General features: G+C 34.6%; 1 long non-coding RNA gene across 4 annotated transcripts in view; it reads right to left on the bottom strand.

The window, feature by feature from the left end:
* The window catches only part of LOC106729909, a 327,331-nt gene extending 313,309 nt beyond the window's left edge, over positions 1–14,022 (bottom strand). For all 4 annotated transcript variants that reach the window (XR_004314883.1, XR_004314881.1, XR_004314882.1 and 1 more), the window contains exon 1: positions 13,740–14,022. This is a non-coding gene — a long non-coding RNA (uncharacterized LOC106729909). The remainder of the gene's footprint in view (positions 1–13,739) is intronic.
* Between the last annotated feature and the right edge of the window lie 1,459 nt (positions 14,023–15,481).

The raw sequence follows: 15,481 nt of genomic DNA, 5'->3' as shown, positions 1-15,481 counted from the left end.
GCTAAGTCCTCGATATTCTTTTGTTTTTCATCTACAGTATTCTCCAATGATAACATATAGCCCCACATACAAATATCATTTATATTCTAAGTACTCTCAGCTTCATATCCATCTGCCAACCTCAGACATACATATCAAAGAAGACAATTAAGATGATACAAACAAACTTTATTTAACATTTCATGAAGCAGGTGGTCTCCACTCTCAAGAGTTTAAAGAACTGCAAAGTTAGGGGAAAGGGCTGCAAGCTTAATTCAAAGAAGAAAGCAAGGAAACAAGGAAGAAGTAGTCAGCTTAAATTGCTTGGCTGGGGTTGCTTATCTGATCTTATTTAGAAAGATTAAGGAACAGGAAATACATATAGTGCCCAGAGTTGGCTTGGAGTTTGGGGGTTGGCTGACTGGATATACTACACTTACGGTCAAGTGTAGCATTTACAGGAACACAAAAGTTATCTAAGTTTTGGTTTCCTGAGGTACCCTGGGCAGGAACAGCTCCATCTCAGGCCTAGAAATTTATTTCAACAATATACATAATCTCTCCAGGGTTCACTTTTCACTTTTCTATGTCCTTTTCTTCCTATATTTAGTTGCTAATAATTAGTCAGGAGATTCTGTTGGATCTGCCCTTGAGTTCATGCAGAATACAGTTATTTATCTCCACTAATACCAACTGTCTATCATCTCTCTCAGTCTCTGCTGCCAAGCCCCCATCATCTCTTCCAAGATTCCTTGATCTTACTCCTAAATTACTAGTTTCCTAACAGATCTCTTTGCTTCTTTTCTTTCCACCCACAGTCTATTCTCACCATTGCAGATCTTCCTTGATACTCTTATTAAAAACTGCAACTAAGTTGCTCCAGCTCTCTATCCCCATTTCCTGCCTTAATTTTCTCCATAACACTCTCATGTTCTGAAACATTATATTTTAACTTATTTATTTGGTTATCTTTATATTCTTCCTAAAATCATGACAATGGCAATTTTTGTCTGCATCCTGTATTGCATTCCAGAGTTCAAACAGTGCCTAGCTAATAATAGTTGGTTAATATATACCTGTTGAATGAGTGATGGTAATGCCATACAGTGAATGAAATGTAAAATATGTTGTCTACAAAGGTATATGCAGCAAGAAATCAAACAACATGTCCCAAGAATTCTTTAATCTTTGAAGTGTGCGACACCACAGAAGATGAGGATGTGAAAAGAAAAAATGTTGAAAAGTATGTAAAAAGAAGAAAAGTTATTGAAAGCTTGCTTTAGGATCAGTTAATGGCTCTGGCTGGTCCCCACTCCTACTGGGAAGAGCAATTCAATGACTACTTCCCCACCCCATCAGATTAAAAGAGGTTCATTCTCTGAGAAATGCTCCTGGTGTCGGCAAGGTTGAGGGCATGAGTGAGGCTATGAGTTGAGAGTAGAGGAATTTAAATGAAAATCTATACACTAAATATAGACACCTCCCAGCTTTCCTCCTCCTCTTAGTTTCCAAAATCCTGGCAACTAAGCTTAAATGTGCCCAGAAAGCAAATAAGAGACTTCTCTGGAGAAATAGTGGCCAGAGAGAAAAGATATATATATCAAAAGGCCCAGAAAAAGTCCACTCCCTAGTCAACAAAACCCAACTACACATACAGAGACAAGTATGTTAAAGCCTCCCCTTATGTATCAGTGGACAATCAGGACAGCTGAGGAAAGCAGAGATACTGAGAGACCAAAAGAAACAGAAATAGGAACACCGGGAGTGAGGCAAGCAGGATAGGGCAGGGGAAGAAAGTGAAGCAAAAAGACCAGCTTCAGCCTGACTCCAGAGCAGCTCTGGAACAAGAGCTGTAGTTGTCTTTGAGACAAGGGTTTGGATCTCCGTATCAGCTGATCATTAAGTGGAGACTTAAACTCTGGGGGCAAGGCTACTTCCATTAGCTCAAGGCCAATTTTACACACCACAGCTAAAACTGTGCACAGGTCCAGTGAGAAGAATCTGGGCAGGGCAACAGGTAACAGGTGTGTTTTCCTTTGTTTTGTTTTGATAAACATTTTAGTATATTTGCGATTTTTAGTTACATGGTTAAAATGGTTAAATAAATATTTTTTAACACACTATGGGAGCACAGAGTAAGAAATCTGTGAATTTTAGATGGTTAGGGAAAACTTCATCAAACAGTTATTTGAACTAGGACCAGCAAGCTGTGTCAGTGTAATAATTCCCCTACATACATAATATAGTTATGAGTACAAAATAAAATCCCATATAATAAAGTGTATGATAAATGATAATAGCTCTGCTTTGCTGTAACAAAGATAACCTGGAATGGTATCAGAAAAAAAAAATCCTGTTCTTCATAGAATTATGTTTTATAGTTTAATCAAGGTAATTGCCTTCTGAATTTTTAGATTTCTAAAGAATTGCAAGCCAAAGATGTTGGGGTTATTGCTTTTAAAAAAATTTGTTGAAGTCTTTTATCTGTACTGGGACAAAGAAAGATGTCTCAACAATGAAAGTTGACAGAGAAACTTCAAATTGCTAAGAAAAAAAAATTTGTATTGACGTTAAAGAATATTTTATTTTTAAATTTTATTATCTTTTAAAGACTAGCTCAGAATGGGTCTCTTCTTTTAATGTAACATGAGCTATAATATTTCTGATAAAATAAGAGCACTTAAATACAATTAGGAGAAGTAACATTTTTAAAAGTTGCTGGCATCATTTTTTTTTTTTACCTTAAAAAAATAGACAATAGAAACATGGCTTTCTTGAGAAGATATTTCGATGACTAATTTACTCCCTTTATCTGGAGTAGGAATTGTCTTTAGTTTGGATTTTCCAGCATTTAAATTGTTTTTCTCATGACTTGCCTTCTAAAATCACTTCAGTTCTTACCGATCAACATAGTCAATGGCGGTGCTCTTATATCACAGTTTTCCCTTGAAATCAAAGTATTCTTTTTAGAAATGCCCTAATAATTTGTAGTTTATTAAAAATTGTCAGAACTGTGAATATTTTGTAAACATTTGATAGGAAAAAAAGAACATATCACAAAATGCACATTTTTCATTTTTCCTGACAACTATTGTTCAATTTTAATGACTTATGGTTGCATTTTAAAACACATTGCTAAATGAGCTGTTACATTTATGTTTTTAAAAACATAAACTCTCCATGATCTCTGATCTTGTTACTGTTACTAAAATCACAGACAGTAAGATTTTTTTAAGACTCATTATTTTCAGATAAATATAAAGATATTTAGCAGAAACTATTGTCTGGACTACATGAGAAAATGGAAAAGAAACTGAGCCACTGTCTGGGAAAACTGATCTGTCTGGGCCCATACAAATCAAGGGGATAACTTTCTGTAAATTAGGAATAGCAGAATATTTGCCTTAATCTTCCACACTGAGATGGTACAGTTTATATTACTAATGCTTTGAATGGCAAATGAGCATACTAAAAAATAAAATTTTTCTACCCATAAAACTGGTAATATGGAATGGACTGTAAAAGGATGTTTTAGATACATACATTTGCTTTTAGTAAAATAAAAGGGGTATTATCAGCAGCTACTGAAGAGAGGATTAAAATCTGAAGAGACACGTAGCACAGTTAAACTGATATTGTGGCCACCCACGAGGAGATTGTGTTTTGCCCAGTGGCTGTTTTTTAATGTCATTTCATGGTAGAGGTGAAGTATGAGCCTCTGTGCTTCAAATTCTGGGAACTGCAACAGAGAAAATGTACAAAGTTTTGATCACCAAAGTGCTACAACACTGATGAAAATGAATTAAAATTTTCTTCCTTTGGCCCAATGTATGAAAATGATAGGATTTTTTTATGTGTTTTTTATGTGTTTTTGTTTATGTAAGTTCTGAATGGGGGAAAAAGAATTCATAAGCAGCAGCTTTTCTCTCACATTAATTTGAAGATCAAATTTAGATTACTTAGGTCGTGTAGCAACCACACGACAAAATACATTCATGAATTTTTTATTTCACAATTGTTATTACCCTTGAGTGCTCCACAGACAGAGAAGCAAGACTTCTTTGGAGTGACATACCCTGAACCCAAGCCCTACAGGACTTTAATGAATTAATGCCCTGCTGTAGGTATGTACACTAGCTAAAATTACAGAAGATATAGGTAAGCAATCCTCAATGACTGAGAACCAATATACACTACAAACACAGGACTATATGCCAAGGAATGTCAGATAATAGAACTCTCTGTGATAATGAGTATAAAATTAAAAACATGAGAAAATAATAACACATTATGAAGCCAGATGTGTGATTTTGAAAAATAACAAAATAGATGTTTTAGAAATAAAAATGGCATTATTGAAATGAAAACTCAGTGGGAAGAAGGATTAAACAGCAGATCTGAGACAACTGCAGAGAAAATTGATGAACCGGGAAATAGAATGTTTACCAAAAGTCTATCCAGAAAAATAAAGACTTGAGAGAAAATATTCAAAGAGATTATAAATAAGGATTTTTCAGATTCCTAAAGTCCACAAATAGTAAAAAACCTACAACCCAGGCTAGTAGATACTGCAACTCTAGAACCACAAAGTTGCTCTCAAATATAGGAAAATTGAACTGACTGGAGAGTCTGAAACAGGAACAAGAAAGAAGTTCTATTTGTAAAAACTGTGTCCTAGACTCTATTAACTGTGTTGTATCTCTTTAAGTCTATTGTTCACTGAACTCTTCATGATTTGAAACATTGACAATGTGAGAGTTTAAAAATATATATATAGCATAATTTTATTTACTTTAGTTTTGTTGTCATTTTTACTTAAATCAACTTTAGCTAAGAAAATTAGCTATCTATATTGATGTCATTATCGTAGAAGGTGATTAAAACTTGCCTGATTCAAAAGCAGATTAGAGTTTTTATCTATCAATTTGAACAGAGTTCACCAAGCTTTTGCGAAAATCACAAGAAGGAAGGTGAGGAGATTGGAATATCTTTCTATATATCATCTTTACTGGGTGTTAAAATGTAATTTTCCTGAACTCTGCCTCAATGTTCTTTAAAAAAGAAAAAAATAGAAGTAAAAGACAAAAAAGGAAGTTGTAAGGCTATTCTATAGATAGGTGGAATGTGGTTGCATTACACATATATTGTATTACATATTGGGAGTGGTTGCATTAAACACTCAAAAAAATTCTCAGAGTATGGTCCCAGACTAGCACCAACAGCATCACCTGGAAACTTGTAACACGCAAATTCCTAGACCAACAGGCTCAAAAATTCTGAAGGTATCCCAGCAACTTCTTTTACAATGAAAACACTCCATGTTGTTCTGCTACATGTTAAAGTTTGAAAACCAGTAGACTATACAGTTAGGTAAAAGAAAACCAAAACAATGGAAGTCACTCACTCAACTCTGCTTCTGCCACTGCACCTCACACTCTGTTGTAATTTACTTGGTAAGAGATCCATCTTCCCTAATTGATTATATTTATGTCAGCCGCTATGTCTTACTTACTTCTGTGAATCTGTCATATACCGAAATATATCCATCAATAACAGATGCAATCAAACTAAACATTTTTAGACGAACTCCAGAAAAGAAAATAAACACTGAAAACTGAATAAAAAATTTTAATGAGGATACACAGTAGCTACTGTCATATTTTTCTTCTCAGTACTCTCATATTAATGGGAAAATAACAAAGCTTATCCTCGATTATTTGAGGTGTATGTCAACACCAACAGTCTGACTGTAATACTTTATAAAATAAAATCTGCCATTATCTAGCCATTCATATCATATGGTGAAGATGTTCTGATTTTTAAATTGCTTTTGTTATGTTAAAGAAAAAATATTTCTGCAGTATCTCAATCCAACTCTAAATGGTAGTGATGCACTTTAACCACATTGATTATGAAAAACGCTGTTCCATTTTCCTGAGAAAATTTGAATTCATACAGAAAAAGTATTCACAGAGAAAAAGCAGAGGTGGCAGCTGTTTATTGTTTCACTGTTATTGTTCTGTTTTGCTTCTGAGCTCATATTAAAGAGAGAGATGGTTACAGCACTCTAAATAATAAAATGTTTCTGGCCTCAAAACCTTCATTTTTTCCCCCAGGATTATTAAAGGAAAACAAAAAGATATTCGCTGTTTCAAGGTATCTGTTGAATATACAGTTTAATAAACCTTGATTATACCATTTCATATATACCTTTGGATAATTGTCAGTGCTCTTTGAAATAAAATTTAACTATTGGAAATTTTCAGCATTAATAGCCACGTACGAAGGAAATTAGGCATCTCCATATCCAGAGAAATAACATGACATTGATCCGAAAGGATTATAGGGGTTTTGTGTTTGGTATCTTATAACCTATAATAAAAGGTAATGTATTTCCCACATCATTTTATCAGTAAAGTGTCAGATATAAAATATCAAAACAAATGCCTCTGATTTCAATCATGACATTCAAATTGGCTGACGTGCAATATAATGATTAAGTTTGGGAACCTCAGGTATAAGATGAAAACAAATTATTAACATTTACCAAAGGTAATTAAAAATAATTTACTCCTGCCATGTGTGATTTCTTATGTTCTCTTCAAAAATTTACTTAATTACGCAAAATGTATTTGTTCTTTGAAGAAATGGAATAGACTGCTAAGCACACAAATTAAAATGCAAAATAAATCTGTAATCCCATGTCTTGCTATATAATCTTCCAAGTTTTGTCTCTATATATATGTTTCTTAAGAAAATATAACATATATAGACCGCCTACATCACCAATTATTTAGAAAAACATGGCAGTAACATTACTCCATATGTTACAAATACACACATCTTTATCATTATTTTTAAAGGCTGGATAGTGTTTCATGGAAATATATCATAATTTGCTCAATAAATCTCAGACTGATAATTTGAATATTATCAGTCTAAGATTTTAGACTAAGATCAAACTAAGAATACACTGATATTTGAAAACATAGACCTATACAAATTTATTTCCTTATGATACATTCTTAGAAATGTTTGTACTTCTTAAATAAATTTTTCTTTATTGAGTATTTTTTAGAGCAGTTTTAGGTTCACAGCAAAATTGATTTTCTATATACCCTCAATCACCACACCTCCTGTTACCAACATCCCCCATGAAAGTGGTACACTTACTACAACTGGTGAAACTACACTGACACAAGGTAACCGCTAAAAGTCCGTAATTTACATTAGGGTTCGCTCTTGGTGTACAATGTATGGATTTGAACGAATGTATAATATCCATCGCTATGGTATCATATAGAGCATTTTCACTGTCCCCAAAATCCTCTGTGCTCTGCCTCTTCATCCCTACTCCTCACCCTCAACTCCCGGCAACTACTGATCTTTCAGTAATTAGTATGAGATTTCCCAAGAGTAAAACAGTGCTTCTTAATTTGTTCAATATAACTGTGTGAGATAGGATATTGTGATACTTAAGAAGAGGGAACACATTATATATATACAAAATTTGGACTATTTTATGACTGTCTGCTTTTCCATGATTAAACAATCTTATTTCATTGATCTATAAATCAAGAATTATTCTGAATCCTATTCTGCCAAGGATGAGTGGAGTTTCGAGGGATGAGAGAATGAGGGCTGAATAGATGAGAATTACATACGGAAACTGTTTTTTGTAGATGACAAGGAAAATTTCATCTTTGTTATGGAGTATAATACTGGATGTCATAATCTGGAGAGTATCTTGAGGTCAAATGTAGGAAAGCCATAATAATCCATGATTCTAGGGGGACAATTTACTAACTACCCAAAATGAAGAAGGTAAACATGTCAAGACATTCCACAGAGAAAAGCAAAATTAGCTTACTAAAGGATTCTGGTAATATTCCAGACCTGTGGAAAAGCCAGCAATAGCTTTTTTATATATTCCATGAAAAGTTTATGATGCTTAAACAAGAATATTTAGAAGAGCTGCCATGAAATAAAGCTTGGGATATATATTTCCAATGTTTCCAAACGTTTTAAAATGTTTATTTTTGTTAGGTACCTTAGCATCACCTTATCACCTGGTTCAATACTGACCAACTGACAATTTATAAAAGGCAAATGACAACAATGAAATGACATAAACAGTCATGCAAGTTACTTAAGGATTAAGGTTCTGACAAACTTCCGTTCAAATATGAACCATAATTAGTTGGATGTGTGATCTTGAATAATATATTTCTTGTAAGACTCACTTTTTTCATTTGTACATAAGAATGATGGTAACTATTATACATAATGTAATTCTCCATGATGATTACAAGAGATAATGTGTCAAGGAAGAGGTTCTAAGGAAAATACCAGCATTTGAAGGAGGGATTCATAGAAGAGAACACCTTCCCTTGGTATCCTTTGGAAAGATGTACATGGTCTAGGGCATGGCTGGCCACACAGTGAGTCTAGAATTCTGGAGAAGGACTCCAGCAGAGAAAAGCCTCTCCTCTGTTGTTTTGTTTTGTTTTGCTTATAATGAAGAGAGCATGGGAGTGGACCTGTGGGACTTGGTGGCAAACAGACAGCTATAACAACAAAAATCTTGGAAACTGTTCAGGGAAGATTAGGAGAGCTGGCTGCAGCCCCTGGAGACTGAAGAACTGGTATCTTTCTCTCTCAGAGTTGAGGTCAAACGTAGCCTTTGCTCCTGGAAAGGAAAGCCTCATTTTTCCAACCAGCTCTTCACCAGGCAACCCAGCAAGTGCTATGGAAGTCATTTAGTGGACAGTGCTCTTTGTTTACAAAGTATGCAGTGCACTGTTTGTACTTTGATAAGGACTTAAGGGCTGATACCATTTTAACTATTGTTATGCATAAGTCTTTGAAAGCAGTAGTTGATGTGAGGCTCCCATATGAAGCAAAATGAGATAAATCTCTACTAGGGGCTCATTTCTGTGTTTGTGGCTCATTCACAGATGGCTGAAGTAGCTACAAATCTGATCATTAACTTAATTATAACAATTCTATTTGCCATTAGGAGAATAAAAGGGTGGTTTATAGATTGGAATATTAATTGTGCTAAACCTAACTGGCTTGAAAAATATAACACTCCTTTACGAGCTCAACAAATCTCTCAGAGATTCAAATTACTACTATTCCATCTATTATTATCATTATTATTATTATTCACATACATTAGAATGTCAATACTTAAAATTAAATCTTCAAGTAAAAATAAAAGTGTGGAACCAGTGTCAATAGCATGTAATGCACCAAAACTAATAAAACATTCAGATATTGGAAACCTAATAAATATTTACCATTAACATAAATATGTAGTATCTTTTCATGGAGAAGTATTAAACTATTTCACATCAGTGCAATGACATGAATCAACACTTTACAGAAAAATGACTTGACATTAGTATTTGTTTCTGAAGAATAATATCATTCTACTTTCCATATTTTTTTACTCTCCTGACTCTGAATAAAGCATGGATGGGAGAAATTAATGAAAATGACTCTAATCAATTGAAGTGACCTGTGAGGAAACTGAAAGTACTGTCAATCTATGGTTATTATCATTGCAAAATATTCTTATTTATTTTTTTGAATATATTGTAAAGGTATACAGTGAAGTGTCTCCCACTCTGTCTGTAACCCAAACACTTAACACTTGCCTCCCCAAAGCAATGACTATTATCAGGTGTCTCTGAATATAATTTAAGGGATATTCTATACAAACACAGGTAAATTAATAGATGAATTTTCTTTTTAAAAATAAAAACTGTATAATAATATACATGCTATTTTTGCATAACTTTTTATTGGTAATAATGATTTTTTCCTTAACAGTTACAAACATATTTTTATTCTTTTTTGAGAAGATGAATTACTTTTAAATATGAGTCAATTTTATCTATTGCACATATTTCATTATCTCTACAGATCAGTTCCTGGAAGAGGACATGTTAATCAAATAACTTGAAAATTTGCTATGTTTAGAAAAACTGCAATTATGCTCCCACCAGGAATATATTATTGCTATGTTTCCATATAGTTATCAATACAGTATTTTGTCAAACTTTAAAAAATCTGATAAAATTTTAGTATAATTTTAAATTTCATATATCTATTTACCTTTAATTTTAAATGAGTTTGGCATTGTGCATATATTTAAAAGAAATATACATTTCCTTTTTGTTGAAATGCAAGTTCAAATAATTTACCCACATTTCCCTATTGGATCATTGGTCTTTTCAGTATTTATATTTTAGGAAGGTAAGGCTTTTGAAAAATGAATGGCTTTTTTTTTTTCAGTTAATCACTTAAATTTTAATTGCTTATATTGATTATTGCATTTATAACTTACTAATGTATGACTGTATAAGCTCTTTATTTAATGTCTTCTGAGCTTTGTGTCTCAATTAGATATTACAGACATAAAATAATCTCTCATTATTTGTTCCAATTCTTGTACAATGTCTTTTATTTTCCTCTTTGGGAGGAGAATGATTCTTGTTGAAGTACTATATTCTGGCAGTTGTCAAGCTATTGCCTCTTTACTTTAAAGTCATTATTCTGTACTCTGATTAGTGATGCTGTGGTAGAGATGCAAACTCCACTTCTGCTTTGCCTGCTCCCAGGGAGCTCTGCCAATAGGACTGCTAGAGTGAGACTGCAGATCTGACGGAGGAAGAGACGTGCTCCTTCCTGTTTGCTTCCCTGTGTGTTCTATTCCTGTCCATTTCTCCACACAGTAGTTCTCTTGGTGCTGGTTAGAGACACTACCACCAACCACGGGGCATTTCCAGCTCTAGTGTTTAGACCATAGTTCCACAGGCCTTGGCCTTCAAGTACAGAAATATCAGCAAGAGCTGAGCAATACTTTCTTCCCAAAGGTCTTGAGTTTTTGTACCTTGAGATCGTTCCTTCAATCCTCCATGATTTAAAAATGTCCGTGCCTTCCCTTTGTCTTTTACTCATAGAAGGGGAGAGTGCTCCTTCTGGTTGCCATTGCTGTGATTCTGTGGAGTGATTCTTCCTTTTGCATTTTTAGGTCATCAGTAAGTAAACAATTTGTATTAGTAAAGTATTCCTGTTAAATTAATTGATGAACTGTCTCCTGACTAGACTCTGATAAAAACACGCATTGAAAAAAATGCAAAGATATAAAAAGAGGGCAAAAGAACATTCACAAAGTGAACACACCTGTGTAAAAAGCACCTAGAACAAGCATTTCTAGCAATTAAGATGCACCTCTCATGTCTCATTCCAGTGTCTAAATTTTCCACAAGGATAACCACTCTTCAGATTCCAAACATCATGGTTGCATTTTCTCTGTTCTTAAACTTTACAGAATCCTGCAATGTGTACTCTTTTTTAGTAACTTCTTTTACTGAGTACTGCTTTTGACAGTGACCCATGTTACTGACGACAGTTGTTGTTTACTTATCCTCATTAATATATATTATTCCTTTATCTGAATATATTACAATTTATCCATGGATGGAATTTGGGGTGATTTTTTTGAATAGTTCTATGAAGAGTCTTGCCCATGAATTTTGGTAACTATATGCACAAATATTTTAGGGGTATATATCCATATAGAAGTAGATTTACTTCAGTGTGTTCTTTATCATAAATTAGGAGACTGTCTCTGTTCTATTGCCCTGGTCTTTGTGATATTCCCTACACTAAAACTGCACTGTCTTAATGAATTCAGTGTTATAATACATCTTTTTATCTGATACAGTCTATCCTCTAACTTTGATCTCCTTTGAAAAATCTGCCTTTGCTTTCCTTGGTCTTTTTATAGTCACACATACATTTCAGAATCACTTTAAAGAATTCCCTCTCCCACCCCCGCAAATCTGGTTATTTGATCGACATCACTGTGAATTTATAGATTAATCCTATGAGAGCTAACATATTTTAATAGCCAAGTCTTTCAATTTATGAATACTGAGAGTTATTAGTATTTATTCATGACTGTGAAGAATTAATGTCCTAAAAATATCCCCATCATATAATCTATAAATTCAATACAATTCTTACCAAATTCTAGTAGGATTTTTTTTCAGGTTGATAGGTAAGTTTTTAAAAATTGGAGTAAAATTCCCCAAATTGCAAAGAAAAACAAACTAAAAACCTGAAAAGTAAATAATCTACTAATGAATATTTCAGGCATAAAATTAATGATACAAATGTCAACAAGTATTGCAAAGCCAGTCTGATATGGATGTAGAAAGAGACAAATAAATGAATATATAGACCAGAGAGCCCTGAAACAGATGCCTATCTTATGGATACAATATTCAAAAATAAAAGGTGTTGGACAAATCTCTGGGAAATGGGCTTTAACTATTAACTGAATTATTTGTCAGATTTTAACTGCTTATCTGCAAAGAAATATGTATTTATATATATAAATGGTTCCCAACTACACATTATAATAAATAACAACTTAAAATTAATTAAAAACCTGGAATATGGGGCCAAACTACATGAAACTAAGAAGAAAATGCAGAAATATTTTTATGACTTTAATATAAAAACATTTCTTACATAATAGAATAAAAGCATAAATCACTAAGGCAAAGGATTAAACAAACAAATACATTTGATTAGACCAAAATTAGTCTGGTACACCAGATATACCCTAAGACAGTGTAAAGTTAAAAGATAAGCAGCAAAATAAATGAACACAATCACATTACAGGATTAAAAAAAAAAAAGATTTCAAGAAAAAAATCCTATAAATTAATAATAAGAAACCAAAAAACCTTATAAAATATTGGCAGAAAAAATAAAAAGCAAATCACAGGTGAGTAAATCCAAGTGCCCTATTAACCTATGAAAACATGCTCAACTCGGCAGCAAACAGAAAATAAAATTAAGAAAACAATCAATACATTACATATTCATTACTTTGACCAGTATTAGTAACTCTTATCAAGAGATAAATTAAATTAGCTAAATTCAATCCTTTCCTTAAAGGGTGAAGAAGGAAAGGCCTGCCTTTTCCGTTGACTGGATGTGCTATAAAGCTTTACCTGTCACACTTAGAGTATAATTTGAATGATGGGCTTTCCAACCTGTTTCGTTATCACGTAGCCATTTATTCATAACATTCGGTAGTAAAAAGCGTAAGACTGGGCAATGGCGACACAACAGTCCGTGACTTTTTTGAGCTAACAGCTATTTCTCTAACTGGACGGAAGGTGAGAAGGATGTGTCTTCAGAATCAAGTACGTGAGCAGAGAGTACAGAACAAACAGGAGAAATTTAGGAAATGCTTCAGAGCCATTAAATGAGAAAAAATACAACTTCTCAGGAAGACAAGGTAACAAACAGTACTTTATGATAAGAGGACTTAAACTTTGTTCATAGATAGGAAGGTTCAGCACTGTAAAGCTGTCAGTTCCTCCCAGAATTATTTAAAGCGTTTATAATCAAATTCTAAATGTTCTTATTGGAATTAAGGGGATAAAAAAGTCCATTTGAAAGTGTAAATTTATGAAAGTAGCCCAAATTTTAGAACAGATATGTCAAAAGCCTGAGTGAGTGACCAGATACCAATATACAGTCTAAAACGACAGCAATTAAAAGAGAGGTGCTCTCTTTTAAAAAATGACAAACCTGTTAAGCAAAACAGAATGTAAAATCCAATAACAGAACGCTATAAAACGACAACTGAAATAAATACGGAGTTTCACTGGCAAAGACCATTAACAATTCTTGGAAAATAGGATGTGGGTAATAAAATAGAGACTAACCTTTTGTTCCCCCTTTGTGCCCAGGCTAGCTTCACCTGCTCACAGGACGCGGCGGGCAGAAGCCTCACACAGCGCACCTCAGGAAAGCGGCACTTGAGGGCTCCTCCTGTGGACCCGCGGCGCCGACGCCGAGACCCAACATGGCGGCAGGGGCCGTGCGCAGAGAGGCGGCGCCCGGCCCTGCGCGAGGAACAGCGAGCCTCGCAGCCCCGCCCACCCAAGGGAGCCCCGCCCCTTCTCCCTTCCTGTCAAGGAGGGCCCTATAAAGCAGCCCCGCCCACAGCCTTTCTGGGCGAGCTTGTGCTCTGGAGCGGGGTCTCGCCGCTCTCCACTCTGAGATCAAAGAGTAAAAGTTTTCCTTTACTTCTGAACTGACAGGAGGACCCTTGTTGCGGCTCACCTCAAAAGGCTCAGTAACAGGAGGATTTATCCAATAAATAATGTTATTACTGGCTAAATATTTGGGGGGAAAATGTTACTAATGGGGTGAGTTTTCACCTGTGTGATAAGGTGTTGATGTTCTCTGCCTCCAAAAATTATCTGTTGCAAATCTATTGAAAAATAGAATATTTGGGGGGGGGGAACCCTGGTAGTACAATAGGTAGTATAATACATATTTTGGTCTTTTCTCAGGTTCCAAGTACAGAGCTTCTAAAAACCCTAAGTGATAGGAGTGTCTTTTGTTATGCGTAATGAGCTCCTTTTGTACATACCTGCACTTTCCTACTTATGGTGGGGCCTCAGGGTATGTCTGGTCATCAGAAAAATCAGGTGTTCCTAGGGTTGGAGCTTTGAGCCCCACCCCGACTTCTGCAGAGGGAATGGAGGCTAGAGATTAAGCTCTATCAGAATTTTTGAACAGGGAAGTTTGATGAGCTTGCTGTTTGGTGAACATGACCACCTGCCAGGACAGAGGCATACCCCAAATCCACAGGGACAGAAGCTCCTGTGCTCGGAATTTTGGCAGATGTCACTCTGTGTACCTCTTCATCTGGCTATTTATCTGTTTCCCTTTTAAATATTTTTAATAATAAATTGGTAAATATAACTAAATGCTTTTCTAAGTTTTGTGAGCTGTTTTAGCAAATTATCAAATCTGAGGCTCAGGGAGTGGGAACCCTCATTTACAGCTGGTGGTCCAGACTTGCAACTGACATCTGAAGGACAGGAGGAAGCCTCGTGGGACTGTGGGGTCCGTGCTAACTCCAGATGGTTAGTGAGAGAACTGAACTGGATGGATAGACATCTAGTTGGTGTTTGGAGAATGAAAGAACTGGTTGGTGGTGGTAGAAAATACCCTAGATTTAAAAAATATAAAAACAATACACAAAAATATGCTTAACCCTATCAATTCAGTGTGATTCAAAATACAGTTTATAACAGTGAGATGAACTGCAAAATAAATGGTAAATATATATATACAACTTTTTACTTAATATAAAAATGGCATTTTCATCAGTGTTAGCCATAAGGATCTGGTTTTTAATAGGAAGGAGTGGGCATTCAGTCAGTATTTAAGTTTGTGTGTAAATATTAATAATGTGGAAAATGTCTTCAAATAATGTTTCTCTTCTGTCTTCTCATAATTAGGGAATGTCATCTATAATCCTATAACTACCTTGGTCATTGCATTAAAAAAACAAATAAATAACACAAGGACCACAATCCAAGTAATATATTTACTCTATCTTGTTTATTTATTCAACCAACACTTGGTGGAAACAGGCACTTCCTGCCCTCCT

This window comes from Camelus ferus, chromosome 24 (genome assembly GCF_009834535.1).
Source record: "Camelus ferus isolate YT-003-E chromosome 24, BCGSAC_Cfer_1.0, whole genome shotgun sequence".
Classification (NCBI taxonomy): Eukaryota; Metazoa; Chordata; class Mammalia; order Artiodactyla; family Camelidae; genus Camelus; species Camelus ferus.
This window is presented reverse-complemented; position numbering and strand designations above follow the sequence as displayed.